General features: G+C 42.7%; 1 protein-coding gene across 3 annotated transcripts in view; it reads right to left on the bottom strand.

Annotated features, from left to right (window-relative positions):
- Positions 1 to 14,438, bottom strand: part of osbpl8 (oxysterol binding protein-like 8) — a 69,008-nt gene that overhangs the window by 53,849 nt on the left and 721 nt on the right. The window lies entirely within an intron of this gene.

Genomic DNA, 14,438 nt, shown 5'->3' with positions numbered 1-14,438 from the left:
AATATCCAAAAATGACTCATCTTTCTGTACCAAATCCTGATGTCCAAGAAAGTAAATACCGCGATAATCATTTGGCACACAAGATCTAAAGTTGCTGGCAGTTGGCTTTAACATGACAGGCAGGAATAAATACTTGAAATGTTTTGTTTATGTTGAAAACAGTGAAAATGTCTGCAATGCCAAGGTAGTCTAAAGTGTGGCTCCCCTTCAGGTGGCTCAAAACAAGGCAAAATGCAAACGATGTAGCAAAATGGGAACACACCAAACATGGATCCTGATTTGAATCATGAGTAAAATGGAAAATTAAATGCTGAAAGGGGAATGTATTTTTGTTGTTGTTCAAATGGGTTTTAAAACATCGGACTATCAAAAACGTATCGTTCTGGAGAAGAGAGCACAGAAATTGGCATTATAAGAAACATTTAGAATGATACCCAGTCCTAGTGGTGGTCCGAGAGATAACATCTTAGTGCTCCCAAGCTGATTTGATAAATGTACATTTTGATCTAAGCCATCCCTTGAGGCACCAAATTTGTTGCGCTAAACAAGTCTGACATCAGTCTGTTTTGTCCACCACAGACAGTGAACTCCTCAAAACCAGCTCCCTGGGAAGCAGGGGCCATCTTTTAATTGCACCAATCACTCCCATAACCACTCTGCAGAGATTATTTTGCATGTAAGAGCTGCCGGCAACATGCGATTATCCTAAAAAATAAATAAATAAATAAATAAAAGATGCTGCACACATCTTTGTCTGATCGGTACAAACTTAGCGATTGTCACTTAGGTTTTGCGTTTGTTTGGTTTCTTCAAACTGCACTGAGATAACTAATTGAATGGCAAGAAAGAGCAGGTTCATAAAAACCGAATCAGAGATAAAGGTACCGTCACGAGCAATTTAGGAGAAAACAGTTCTGTTTTAATTTAAAACCATGAAGAGAGCACGGAGCAGTCGTAAAAGGAAAGAGGCATTCGGGATTCAGATGATTTTCATTAAAGAAAAGCACAGTTGGGGTTGTGCAGAACGAAGAGGCAATACTGCAGAAGCTTGTTTGTGGAAGACATGATTGGTGGAAAGGCCAAACCAGTAACACTATCACACTATTGTAACTTTAACTACTTTAACTTTTACTTTAAGTTAACTTTAAGCTTTTTGGTACTCTCTTTTGTCTGACTCAAAGGATTTTTTTTTAAAGACTTTAGTGTTGGATACCTATTTGGTGCAGAGCTGTCTCAAGAAGATGTAAACGATGTGGTGGAAGAATTATGCAACTCTTGAGACGCAACTGGTCTTCAAATTCAAAGAGAGAACAGGCAGACTCCCACAGAGCACCCCCTTTTTCAGAGAATATGTTTTGTTTCTCAAACGTATCACAAATATCACAACACTCACCATGGGGCGGTGATGTATGACAAGAAACAAACTCATGCATGGTTTGCGCTGCACAAAGCTCTATTTTGTTCTCCTCTAAATGAGAGGGTTGGGATTTCAGCATTTCCAATGTGTCATGAATGAAGAACTGTTCCATCTGGAGGAACCAAATCAATCAAATCTTATCTCTGGGATTATAGCCAGCTCCTAAAATTTTCATGATCTAGTTTGGTAATTAGTTTCCCCCAACAGATGCTTCAGTTCCTGCACTTGATTAGATGAGCGTAATGAAGGCAAATAGCTGCTGGAAAGTTTCTTGCTGGATTGTCGCAAAGAAATCTGATAATAATAAGCCCCACAATGGGCAGTGAGGCTAATGGGAACCCACTTTGCTATGCCTTCACTGTGTTTACTTCTCACTTGCCACTGTGACACTCTGTGCATTCACACCAGCTGGCATGCAAAAAAAAACAGTTTGGGTACACAAATCACTGCCAAAGACAGGAGGATGAATGAACTGGGAATCTCAAAATGTGTGTATTTCAGCAGTTGCTCAGAAGCAAAGTCAAAAGGACAGACAGACCACAGGGTTTCTCTGCCGAGCCAACGAGTGGTTGGATGAACTCTCTAGGACTCTGTTTTTAGCTGCCATCTATGATAACATGGTAAGAATTAAAGAGAGTCGACAAGAAGGGACAATCGCACCATCCCACAAAGTGCTGGGTATCAGCACCTTGGCTGCATTACCCGAAGAGTTGGTGCCAGTCCAAATTTTCAGAACACTGGAGTGCAATTTGGTGCTATTGGGCGACTTGTGAACCTCTGAGAAGTTCACAAAGTGTGTATACAGTGGTGGAAGAAAAAAATCTTTGGACACCACATGCATTTGTGACGGAGAGTATTATCCATCCATCCATCCATCTTCTATACTTGCTTCCTCCTGCACTCCCAGGGATCTGCTGAAGTCTATCCCATGTCTTTGGGGGGGAAGGTGGAGCACACCCTCGACAAGTCGGCAGTTTGTCGCAGGGCGTAGTGCTTTATCATATAGTTACAAAAATAGTTACTTGCGCTCTGATTCGTTAGGGGGTTTTGCAAAACCACTGCATGGTACTATGAGGTATCCCTCACACATTAGCCTGTGAATGTATTAAGTGAGACAGACAAATGGGAATATCACAAAACATGATGCAAGCGGAACACATTTGTTTTTAAAATGACAATTTACCGCTAGAAATGAGCTCTATCAGAAAACACTTTTTGAAATGAAATGATCCGTTTCGTGTCAAAGCGTTTGTGGACAACGCTGGGAAAATGGGGGCGGCCGAGCTTACCGCTTAATCTACAATGCAGTCAAAATCAATTCAGTGCTCAAAGGCAAACAAGGACAGCAATCATTTCAGGATCCTAAGCTGATTGTGGCTACGCTTTCGTTGTCAAAAAAGGAGAGAGGGGTGGGGGGCGGTGCTTTGAGAAGCAGCTATCTGATAGGCCGGAGGAGCAGAGTCCTGTCGCTGCTGAGAGTCAGGGGGCTTTAAGGAGTGGGACAAGAGGGCGTGATTACCTTCGGCGGTCAAGTGAGATGTAGCCGCCTGCTACCAACCCAGATGAGCAACAGCGGTGAAGGACGCTTTTTGTTTTCCTCCTTTAGAATAAAAGTCACATTCTACTGCCGCCGCCTGACGTTTTTACCTCTTTTCTTTCATCTTGGACAACAAATGACTAGATTCGATCTGTCCTTCATCACCAACAGCTTGGCCTCTTTGATGATTCTGAGCAGGGTGCCTCCAGCAGGCACTGCCAAGTGACGATGAAGCTTTTCGGAATGATACGCACAAGGCGGAGTCTTCTTGTTTTGCATTTGTTTCATTTGACTGTGTGAGTCCTTTCTCAAGTTACTGACCAAGACCCCACGGTTCTGCCAACAGTGATAACATCCCAAGGGGCTTTGATAAGGTCCAGTGTGTATTATTTGGCTTGATTTATGATTTTTATATTGGTAAAAACTCAATATATTGCTCGTAAATATATTGATGAAAAGTGTTTAATCGCTGTGCAATCAAAGTCATTTGGTTTTCCTACCTTTAGAACGGCTCTCATACATATATATAAGAATATACTGTATATAGATCAAGGGTCTTGTGCCCAGTTAGCTGCCATGTTGCACTGCCATATTAAGGAAGCCTGGTGTGGACAATCCAGTAGGCGTGACATTCCATTTTGTAATTAGGGTAAATGCTCCCTTTCTTTAAATAAACCAACGAAAGAGGAGGTTGACAAGGCAGGGTTAGGTGCACAGGCCACTGTAGTTCACTGGTATGCTCAGGAGAGTGAAAGACTTTGCAATCTAAAATGTAACCACTTGATGTTGCTGTTTCTTCTTCAAAATCTCTAAATATTACACACTTAACCTTTGAGCGTGCATGCTAGATCACATCCGTAAGTGGCCCGACAGGTCCAAACACCTGGTTGATTTTGAGGCCTTTTACCTAGACGGTGTGAACATATCTTCACAGATTTTTTTTTACTCTAATCTTCTACCCGCTGTGCTAAGAAAGAGACGTCTTTGAAACAGAACTAATCCATGTAGGTCAGGGAATGAGGAATATTAATCAGCCGTGCAAGTGAGGGCACGATTGCCCCTCCCGACCCTGTGTGACCGCAGAGAAACCTGCGGCGGAGCGCGATTCGCTTTTCATCCTTCTCAAGAAGAAAGGGAACAATATGAACGTGGCAGGAAACATAAGAATGTACCAGTTGAAGTACTGACCGGGGCAGAACCAGAATCCTGAGTAACACGAGCCAGACGCAAGGAGTTCGACGGAGGACAGCAGCGGTTACACAACGTGTTGTCGTGGGAGACGAATGCAGGGTTAGCAGATCCAACAGCGCAGCACAATTAAATACCGTCCAGCGGTCAGAGCACATCTCGTCCATCAACATATCCTGTTTTCGAAAGCCCTCGGGCCCCATCCGCGATTAGACATCCAGTTGCGTGCTGAGCGCTGGGAAGGACGGACGTCTTAAAAACAGAAATCCCTCTGACTGGTTGCCCCGACTTCAACTCCCTCAGCGGGTTTGGCTGCGAGCTACAGGCGAACTAGTTCACACCGTAGCTGTCTGTATAAAAGCACAAAACTACCTGCAACTTTGAGAATTATTTCAACCTCCTGTAGTGAAAACAAAAGCACATGAATGTTTCAGACTTCCAAACACTTGCTTTAAGCTAAATGTAACTAAGTATAAAATGATAAAGCAAAAAAGCTAAACAGCCCTTTCAAGTCACCTTCTTGTGAATAAATTTGAGCTGGCTCACCAGGCTTCTCTGAGTAAACAAATTAAAACAAGCACTGAACCACTAAAACATTTGTTCTGTTTAGGAATGGAAGTAAACAACAATACCTTGACGTCTTAATTGAGAAATAACACTGTCGCAAAGCTATTTTGTCTCATCGCTCCTCATAAACAGCTTTTCCAGGGTCCAGGTGGTGACTTTTTTCTGTTTTCAGTAAATCTGAATGTCCGTGGATGGCAGTCATAACATTTTACCATTACAAATATCACTAAATGTAAAGAGAAATGCTGTGGCACTATACATATAATGATAAGTATAATTCCACTTATATAAAGATCATTGTATTATTATCACACACACACACCTTCATACATGTACAAACTTCAATGGCCCCTTTGGTCTTTTCAGTGGACTCCGCTCTTGTTAAAGGAATACAATAATACCATAAGTTCCCCCACCTTGTTTATGACCTTCCCCCAGCTGATACGTTATCACATCCGTCCATAACAGCTCGTCTGCAATATCACTTTTACAACAGCGTCTGCCGCCATAAGTGCGCCATCAATTACACAGCGTCTCTCACACTGATAATAAACCCTTCATCCTGTTTAATCACTTCCCCGTGTGCCAACACAAGACTGTAAAAAAAGAAAAAGAAATATGGATGTCGTGCCGCATTGTGTTATCCATTTGTTGGCCAAGTGCTGCTTCGTAGCTTGACGCAGCGAGTTCTTCCAGATAGTGAACTGATGTCGATACAACACTAGGAAGGGGGGAAAAAAGAAACAAATACTGACACCACAGCTCAGAGCATAGCGGATATTAACTCTGCCAACAGTGATGAACCACACAGCCTGCGCTCCAGTCACAGTCGTGTTCTTTTTACGTGGACATGGTGACCAAAACGCACATAAAGGTCAAGTTCAGTGACCCCAATTACGTGAGTAAGACAAAGTGTAGGATCTGCTTGCTGCCTGCTACCTAAAATTGGCCTCTTCCCTCATTATGTATGGCAGGATGAATTTCCTGGACTAGGTATGAGGGGGCGGAAAAAAATAGCATTTTGTTGGGATTAGCATTTCATCTACCTCAGGGGTGCTTTAAAATGCAAATGAATTCCCTATCCCAATGTTTCCCAACGATATGCATTAGCGGCGGCTGCCTTTTTTTTTTAAATCTGCACTAAAACCCTACAATTTTGAAAATCAGCCCTTTGTGATGTCACCAAAAGTGATATCTCCCCCAAATGAGTAAAAGCCATTTCCACCGATTGTCCATTCCTCTCGCTTATACCGCTTTGCAGTAACTGTTTTAAGCAGGAGGCTAAAACTGAACTTTTCTGCAGTAGGTTGTAAACAAAGAACTAAATGTTGTCTTCTGGAGAATTAAAAAAAAAAAAAAAAAAAGATAAACATAATGCACTATGTGGGACCATGAGGAAGTGCCACTTGGCTAAAAAACGCTGCCCCTGCTTTATACGGTATTAAGTTGTTCTTAAGCTACAGTTGTGGAAAAAAGTGTTCGGACACCATGAAAATTTTATTCAATTGCAATTATTGTCAGTAAGTTTTTTGTGCGAGTTTCAAAAGGTTTGACTGCACCAGAAGGCCACAAACAAATAGAAATGATGATATAATATTGTTGTTTATCGTTAATATGACAAATTAAGAAAAGTACATTCTTGTAGCATTGTTGTGTGTTGCAAGAGGCGTCATCCTGCCGAGTTCTGAGCTGGACGGAACAGCGCACGTGCAGGTGCATGTGTGTCATTGTTGGTGGCCGCACTAAAAACGAACTGCACTCGGAGACTCAAGACTGATTCTTAGCGCAACACAACACATCACAAATGCATAAACTTTTTTCCACAATTGTACTGTACAAACTTTTTTATTGTTTTTAAAAATCCAACAAGGTGACTCAGCACTCACTCACATCACTGCATCCGATCTGCTGGAGCAACACGCGTGCCGGAATGCTAATGAGAGGGGGGAGGAGGAGGAGGAGGGGTAGGGGTAGGAGGAGGAGTAGGAGGAGGAGGAGGAGAGGCGTCCACCGTCAATCCGCGCCGGTAGAAAAATGTGCGTGGTGCACATGGGCAGAGTCAAACAAATTGCACGCGTGCCTGCATACGTGTGCAAGTGCGTGCGCGCGAGTTTCTCTTGTGCAACAGAGCAGGCAGAAAGAGCCGAGGCTGAGACAATCCAGCTAAAGATTATTTTGTGCGTTCAGAGTTTGACCTGTGCCTCTCGGGAAGTCACCGGAGTCGAGCTGAAAGTCCGGACCAATCGCCCATGTCAGCCATTTGCAAAAAAAATAATTAAAAGATTATACAGATTTAAAAAAAATGAATGGAAACGGCTACTGGGAGTTCATGCTCCTCGCCCCCCACCCTGACATGCCGTGAGGAACGCAAAAAACGGGGACCGCTGTCACCTAGTCTGAGCGCACAGATGCATTTTAACACACACACACACACACACACACACACACACACACACACACACACACACACACACACACACACACACACACACACACACACGTAGCCGTTCCGCAGGGCAGGACCTACCTCGAGCAGCTCTGGCGCCAGAGATCACCTCCCCCAATGAGTTCCCACCCCCCCGAGAGGCTGGGCGAGGGAGGGAGAGGGAGAGAGAGAGAGAGAGAGAGGGAGAGAGAGGTGGGAGGGAGAGAGAGAGAGGGAGAGAGAGAGAGAGAGAGAGAGAGAGGTGGGAGGGAGAGAGAGAGAGGGAGATGGAGGTGGGAGGGGGAGAGAGAGAGGGAGAGAGAGAGAGAGAGAGAGAGAGAGAGGTGGGAGGGAGAGAGAGAGAGGGAGATGGAGGTGGGAGGGGGAGAGAGAGAGGGAGAGAGAGAGAGAGAGAGGTGGGAGGGAGAGAGAGAGAGAAGGAGGTGGGAGGGAGAGACGTGTACGTGGAATAAAAGCCTGACGCTGTCAAATACCAAGTCAAACCAAAAGTAAAACCAATTTTTTTCTTTTTACATTTTCTTAACACACACACACACACACACGTGTGTATATATAGATATAGATATAGTACATATATACATACACACACACATATATATATATATGTATATATATATATATATATATATATATATATATATATATACACATATACATACATATATATATATATATATATTTATATATGTATATATACATACATATATATATATATATATATATACATACATATATATATATATATATATATATATATATATATACATATATAGATATATATATATATATATATATATATATATATATACATGTATATATATAAACATACATATACTTATAAATGTATAATCAAACAGAATTTTCAGATTCAGCAACAGCTTGTATTGTGAGTGACGGCAGCTGACACAAAACTGTCAAAGAGGAACGAAAGGGTGGGGAAAAAACACTTCCTTGCTCTTCAAAAGGAAGTCAAGTGTCTCACCCGCGTGATAAAAATAACGATGCTGCAGCCACAGCACCGCATTGGGAAAATAAATGCACGCGACTATTGAGGCCCAACGTCTAGTCTGAATGCTGGCTGTAAACCACGTCATGGTGAATTACAGGTGCAAAGTGGGGAGAGAGTCTATTCTCCAAGCAATGAAGATGGCAAGAGGCAAAGAAATGTTGACAGTCCTAAAGGGGAAGAAGACAGATGAGGGTAAAACCCCAAAAAAGAAGAAGAGGAAGAAAACAAAAAAAAACCCTGCCAACGTCGTCACGTGGAAAATAAAAGCATCAGGCTGGGTTCAGGCAGCGTTCTGAAGAAAAGGACAGGCATGACAACACAACAGTCAGTGAAGAGAGTGTGTGTTTCTATTTCATTTTCAAGGGTTTTCCTTGAATTTGACATTAAGAGAAGACGCACCTGGCTTACATTCTAATACCTACTTATATAATAAATCCTCACACATTGCCAGCAATTGTGGGAATGTCAGAGCACAGCTGCGACCTTGGTGTACAACCCAGAGGTGTGACCGATGAGTCGTCAGTGTGCACGTGCTGGTGCGCGACTAGCTTTTTGTGCTCAAACAGCCAACAAGACGTCCCACATACACTTGCAACAGGCTACGGCTAAAAAAAAAAAAAAAAAAAGGATCACGCGAATCTCCGCTGTTCTTGTGCAAGAAAAAGAAGGAGAAAAGAGCCAGGACGAAGCATCTCAGCGCGGCAGAAATGTTCAGAGGACAATTGCGGGCACGGCCAGACGCCGCACCTGCGCGAGTGAGTCAACATACGACAACCGCCGCAATGACGTTTTAAGAGGGGGGGCGGGGTCCAACGACATCAGTGGCGCGACGCGGGATTAGAGGAGGAACGCTCGTAAATGGTCACGCAAAAGAGAACACGATGCTGTCGCCAGCCAAAGTAAGAATAAGCAAACTTTCACCATAAAATGAACAAAATCAGAGTTCTTTCTCCTCCCAGGCTGCATGATTCACTCTGCCGTGTTCACAAGGCATGAACACAGAGCAGAACCCAGGAATCACAATTACTTCATTCATCGCCAAGGGGGAAATTAGTTTTCATTGCAACTCCAACTCAATGTGTACGAGTAGGAAATAGAAAAATCAAGTAGAATACAACCACCCATACATACATACTGTACATCCATACATACATCCATAAATCCATATATTGCATGAGTACAAGACAGGACAGTCTTGGAATTGAACAAATGCTGACCATCAATATGAAAACTCTACAGTTCCATGCTTGTTGTCAGGACGTGAGCTGTCCCGTTAACAGGATTTCATGCTTTCCTGACCTCCTTTCCTGACCTATGTTCACCTCAAGATGCCATTTTTTGGGACATACATGCGTGAGAAGCTTATTACAGACTCATATAAAATCAACAACAATGCGACTTTCGCCATTGTGAAAGACCCATTCCTTTGAACTCAATGGAACTGGTCTTGTTCGCGGGCTCAGTCCCAATAACATTAAAGCTCTGAAGCAGAGCAGAAGTGACCAAATGTGGATCGGTGTGTCCCTAGTTGCCCCAGTGCGGTTCAACGATGTTAGGAGGAATTCTGTGGGGCCTAACAGGTGACCAGGCGATCCCACTAGTGGTGGCTTCACACTCAGTTGCCCTGTAACCATCACACGACCGCCCATCAAGGCGTGAGTCACGAGACATTTTCAGAGCTCGGCGGTTTCAACCCGGTGCACAATCGAGGGAAGTGAGGGGAAAAAACGGGTGTAGAGAAATATAGGGCATGATAACAAAATCAGCAATTCACTCTGTGACAGAGGAGGTGGCTGATGAGTGGGGTGGAGGGGGAAGGGGGGGTGAGGCGACGATAAGGTTCACCGACCACCTGAATGGAGGCCTCTTTATCTTAATGAGCCTGGACATTCATGAAGGCTTTGACGTGCCCGTGCTCTTTTCATTAAATAACACATCTTGCTCTGGGCTGGACCTGGTGCGAGGCTGACATTACATTCACCTGGACCCTTAAACAGCGTGGACAGCTGCAAGCTGACGGTTTGTCTCGTTTGTTTAGCTCAGTTTATCCTCGAGGTACCCGTAGATCATAGGTGTCAAACTCTGGGCCGCAGTGGAATTACGTTTGGCCCGTGAGGCAATACAAAAGCACTACTATAACCCGCCGGTAATATACAACACATGTAGCGTAAATACTACCAATCCCAGAATGCTCTGCTCATTTACAACAGGATGTTCACTGAAGGACGTTATAATGACTTGATTGGTTTATTGTTATTTTATTTTTGAATTTCTTATTCGCGTGTAGAAAATGTTACTGTTGAAATTTATCAGGAGGCTGCAAATAAAAAAAGAGGCATATGTTTTTTATTTAAATTGTATTTCATTTGATGAGTTTTCATTTAGTTTGAAATTTGATTTTGCATGTGTGCAACATGAAGTTATTCACTGTATAGTATTAAGCTTTGCTTGTTCCATATTTAGGTTGTTTGGGTCCATGTAAAAAGGTTCACTCACTGTTCTATCTGGAGGAAGATTCTTTCAATAAAATCCATGTTGGCCCGCCACTTTGTCCAAGTTTGAAACTTTGGCCCCACTGTGTATTTGAGTTTGACACCCTTGACGTAGATGGTCGGGCCACCTGGAACCGCAGGTATTTAAAGCAATGGAATAAAAATGGGAACAGCATGATGAAGGGATTAAAGACGAGAGGTTTTTTGGGTTTTTTTCCCAGGGTGGTGACGAAGGCCGTGGAGCTGTCCCGACTCGCTGTGTATAACCTGGATCACGTTGCTGCCGGTGGATGGACGGACGGATCCGTGCTGACTGGGAGAGTGACTTTCGCTTTGAGCGCAGCTGGCATTTGTCAGAGGCGATGAATGGATTTGGGCAGAGCGGCACAGCCAGAGGCCCGAGAGGACCGGCTGAGGAGATGATGAAGCCCTGACGCTCCGACCTGGCCGCTGTGGTCGTTTGAGGAGAAGTGTGACATCCGCACATGGTGGGAATATCAGAGCCAAAGGTGGACGAGCCGTCGCGTCATGGGAGCCGTTTTAAAAGACTTTACTTTGCAAGGCCTTTAGCATTACCAAAATAAGCATTAATGTGTAAATATAAATATAAATATATACTGGATATATATATACATACATATCTGTGTGTGTGTGTGTGTGTGTGTGTGTGTGTGTGTGCGTACATATCTATGCATCTCTATTCCATATATCTATATACATATTTATATACATATAGACATGTATGTATGTATGTATATATATATACATACATACATACATACATACATACATACATATCTATATACATTCACATGTCTATATATATGAAAATATGCATGTGTATATATACACATGCATATATATATATATGTGTGTATATATACACACACATATATATGCGTGTATGTGTATATGTATATATCTATACATCAATATCCATAAATATCCATATAGATATATATACATGCACATATATATATATAAATGTATGCATGGGGAGATAACATATAAATACACACACACACACACACACACACACACACACACACACACACACACACACACATAAACATGTACACACATACTGTATATATAAACACACATACTCTATGTATGTATCCACATATATACAGAGAGTTCTATATAGGTCAGTAGTTTTCTAGTGTAACTAAAAGTTTAAACTACGTCCTGTGTAAAAGAAACAACTAAACGCATATGATTGTTGCGCAAAAGAATGCTGCGCAAAATACAAATTACCTTTAAAATGGTCTTTAAAATGACCTTGTGGCTCGAAACTGAACCGCAGCGCCGTGAACCGATCATGCAAAAAGACGCTCGCGCTGTCAGATTTTGCGCATATAAACCACGAGATAAGAGGAGCAATCGTGTTTTTGCAAAGGAAGCGATTGGACGCCGTCTCCTAGGTACGGCTCCCAGGGGGTTACGCAATCGGGCAAACAGCAGGCATCTGTCTTGCGCTCCTGTTCGTGGAATCTAATCTCATCTGTGTGTTCCGATCTGATTTTTGAAAGGGCAACAATAAATGTGTTGCACTAGAAAAAATGTTTATTGAAATGAGAAAATGAGCAAATACAAGACATTCTAAATGCTGAAAGTTCAAAATTCAGTGTGATCATTTGTAGGATCATACAGTGGGATGGCTCTCGGGTCGGATCTTTTCTCACCATGAGCGGGGCCGTTTTCACACGGAGAAACCAGCTTTGTTTGGAAAAAAAGGATCAGCTGGCCTGACACTGATACTTTCCGATTAACAGAAGATGACGACAGCTGTTCATTTTAGGTATTCAAAGAGCATCAGGCTGACAGACAAAAGGTTTTGTGCCCAGCAAACCGTGACGGCAAAAGACACACGCAATATCCTGCTACCGTAGCCTGACAAACATGCTACACTTGTCCTATGTACGCAAACACATGAGCACACCACAGGTACATAGACCGCTTATGGCTTGTGGCTGTAAATGTGGACACGCTGCCCTGGATGTAATAAACCAGGGCTGGGCTAACTTTCTGACTGGTGGGCCACAATGGGTTTTAAAATGTGACAGAGGGGCCGGAGCAGCAGCAGATGGATGGAGGGTTTTGGTGAGCCACCTCATAGGGGAAAAAATATATCATGGGATGTGTAGAAAACATGAGCAAAATGAACAAAAGCATTACAACAAAATATGTGTTCCACCACCCAAGACCACAAAGTCTTCACGCCCAAAATACAATTCTACATTCAAATGCGAAAGTGCGCAGCCAGGCGTGGGAACACGGTGGGGAGAGGGGGGTATGGGGGGGGGGCATGCGACGGTTCAAGAGAGGGCAGAACAGAACATTTGGCTGGCAAATGAGGCACCGCGCCTCTTGCGACCCTGCCGTTGTGACGGCCACGCCGCCCCGAGGGCTCGACAAGGGATGTGTGACATTAACATGCAAATAAGTGCCAGTGTGGAAAACATGTAAATATAGTATGTGAGTGGGCTGGGACAGAAAAAGGGACACGCTGGGCAAAAAGAAAAAGTGTGGTGGAGTAGATGACCGTGATCACTGAAGATCCGTGGGCCCATTGCAGGTTTGTCATGACTTGCACTGTGTAATTTTCACATTGGAAATGCATCATACCCACTTTCTGACCTACAGTACTGGATTTTCCAGTCTGGACATCAGTGAAGCAACCAATTCCATCCTTTTCGGATCAATCAAATCAACATTATACATAAGTATATACACACATATGTATATGTATGTATACACTTATGTATATCTACACAGACATACATATGTATATATATACACACATACATACATACATACATACATATATATACATATATATATATATATATACATATATATATATATATATAAATATATACACATATACATATGTGTGTGTGTATATATACACATATATATATATATATACATACATACATACATACATACATATATACATATATATATATATATATATATATATATATATATATATATATATATATATATATATATACATATATATATATATATACATATACATATACATATATATACACACACACACACACACACACACACACACACACACACACACACATATATATATATTTTAAAAACAACATTCTTAGCCTTCTATTTATAGGCACTTGCAGTGGCTGTCACCAGCCTGGGAGAGGTGTCAGCGCCCCTTGTGACATCACAAGACTCCGAGTCAGACACCATGTGTTTCTGTCATCACGCAAAACGTAGCCTTTGCCCTTTAAAGGTAAATTAAAAAGGAACTACGAAGCATTGGTAAAGAATTTTGCATGGCGGGGGTTGTAGTGTTACACTTCATTTTTACCCCCACCCCCTTCACAGTTAGAAAATATGTCCCTGGAAGGCACTTTAAAGAGCGCTTTTACGAGCGATTACAAAAAGACAGTCACGAGGTGGGTGATATGAAGGCCTCAGTCCGAATACCCGGAGACAAATGACGCAGGACCTGGGGGACACATCCCTTGTCTGACTTATCCGTCAACTTGGGGGGGGGGGGTTTAAAGTGTAACAGGGAGTGGATGGAGGGGCCGCGGGCACCGTGGCAGCAGCAGCAGCAGCAGCAGCATCATATGATCGAGGATGATGTCAGCATGGTAAGATAAGACACACACACACACACACACACACACACACACACACACACACACACACACACACACACACACACACACATACACACACACCACATCTGCCCAATATGGCTGCAGGAAATCAAAATAAAGCACATGCCTCCTTCT

The sequence above is a fragment of the Nelusetta ayraudi genome, unplaced genomic scaffold (assembly GCF_046127955.1).
Source record: "Nelusetta ayraudi isolate G7.1 ecotype Tasmania unplaced genomic scaffold, CSIRO-AGI_Nayr_v1 ptg000135l, whole genome shotgun sequence".
NCBI lineage: Eukaryota > Metazoa > Chordata > Actinopteri > Tetraodontiformes > Monacanthidae > Nelusetta > Nelusetta ayraudi.
Note: the sequence above shows the minus strand (reverse complement) of the source record. Positions and strands in the feature narration are given on the sequence as shown.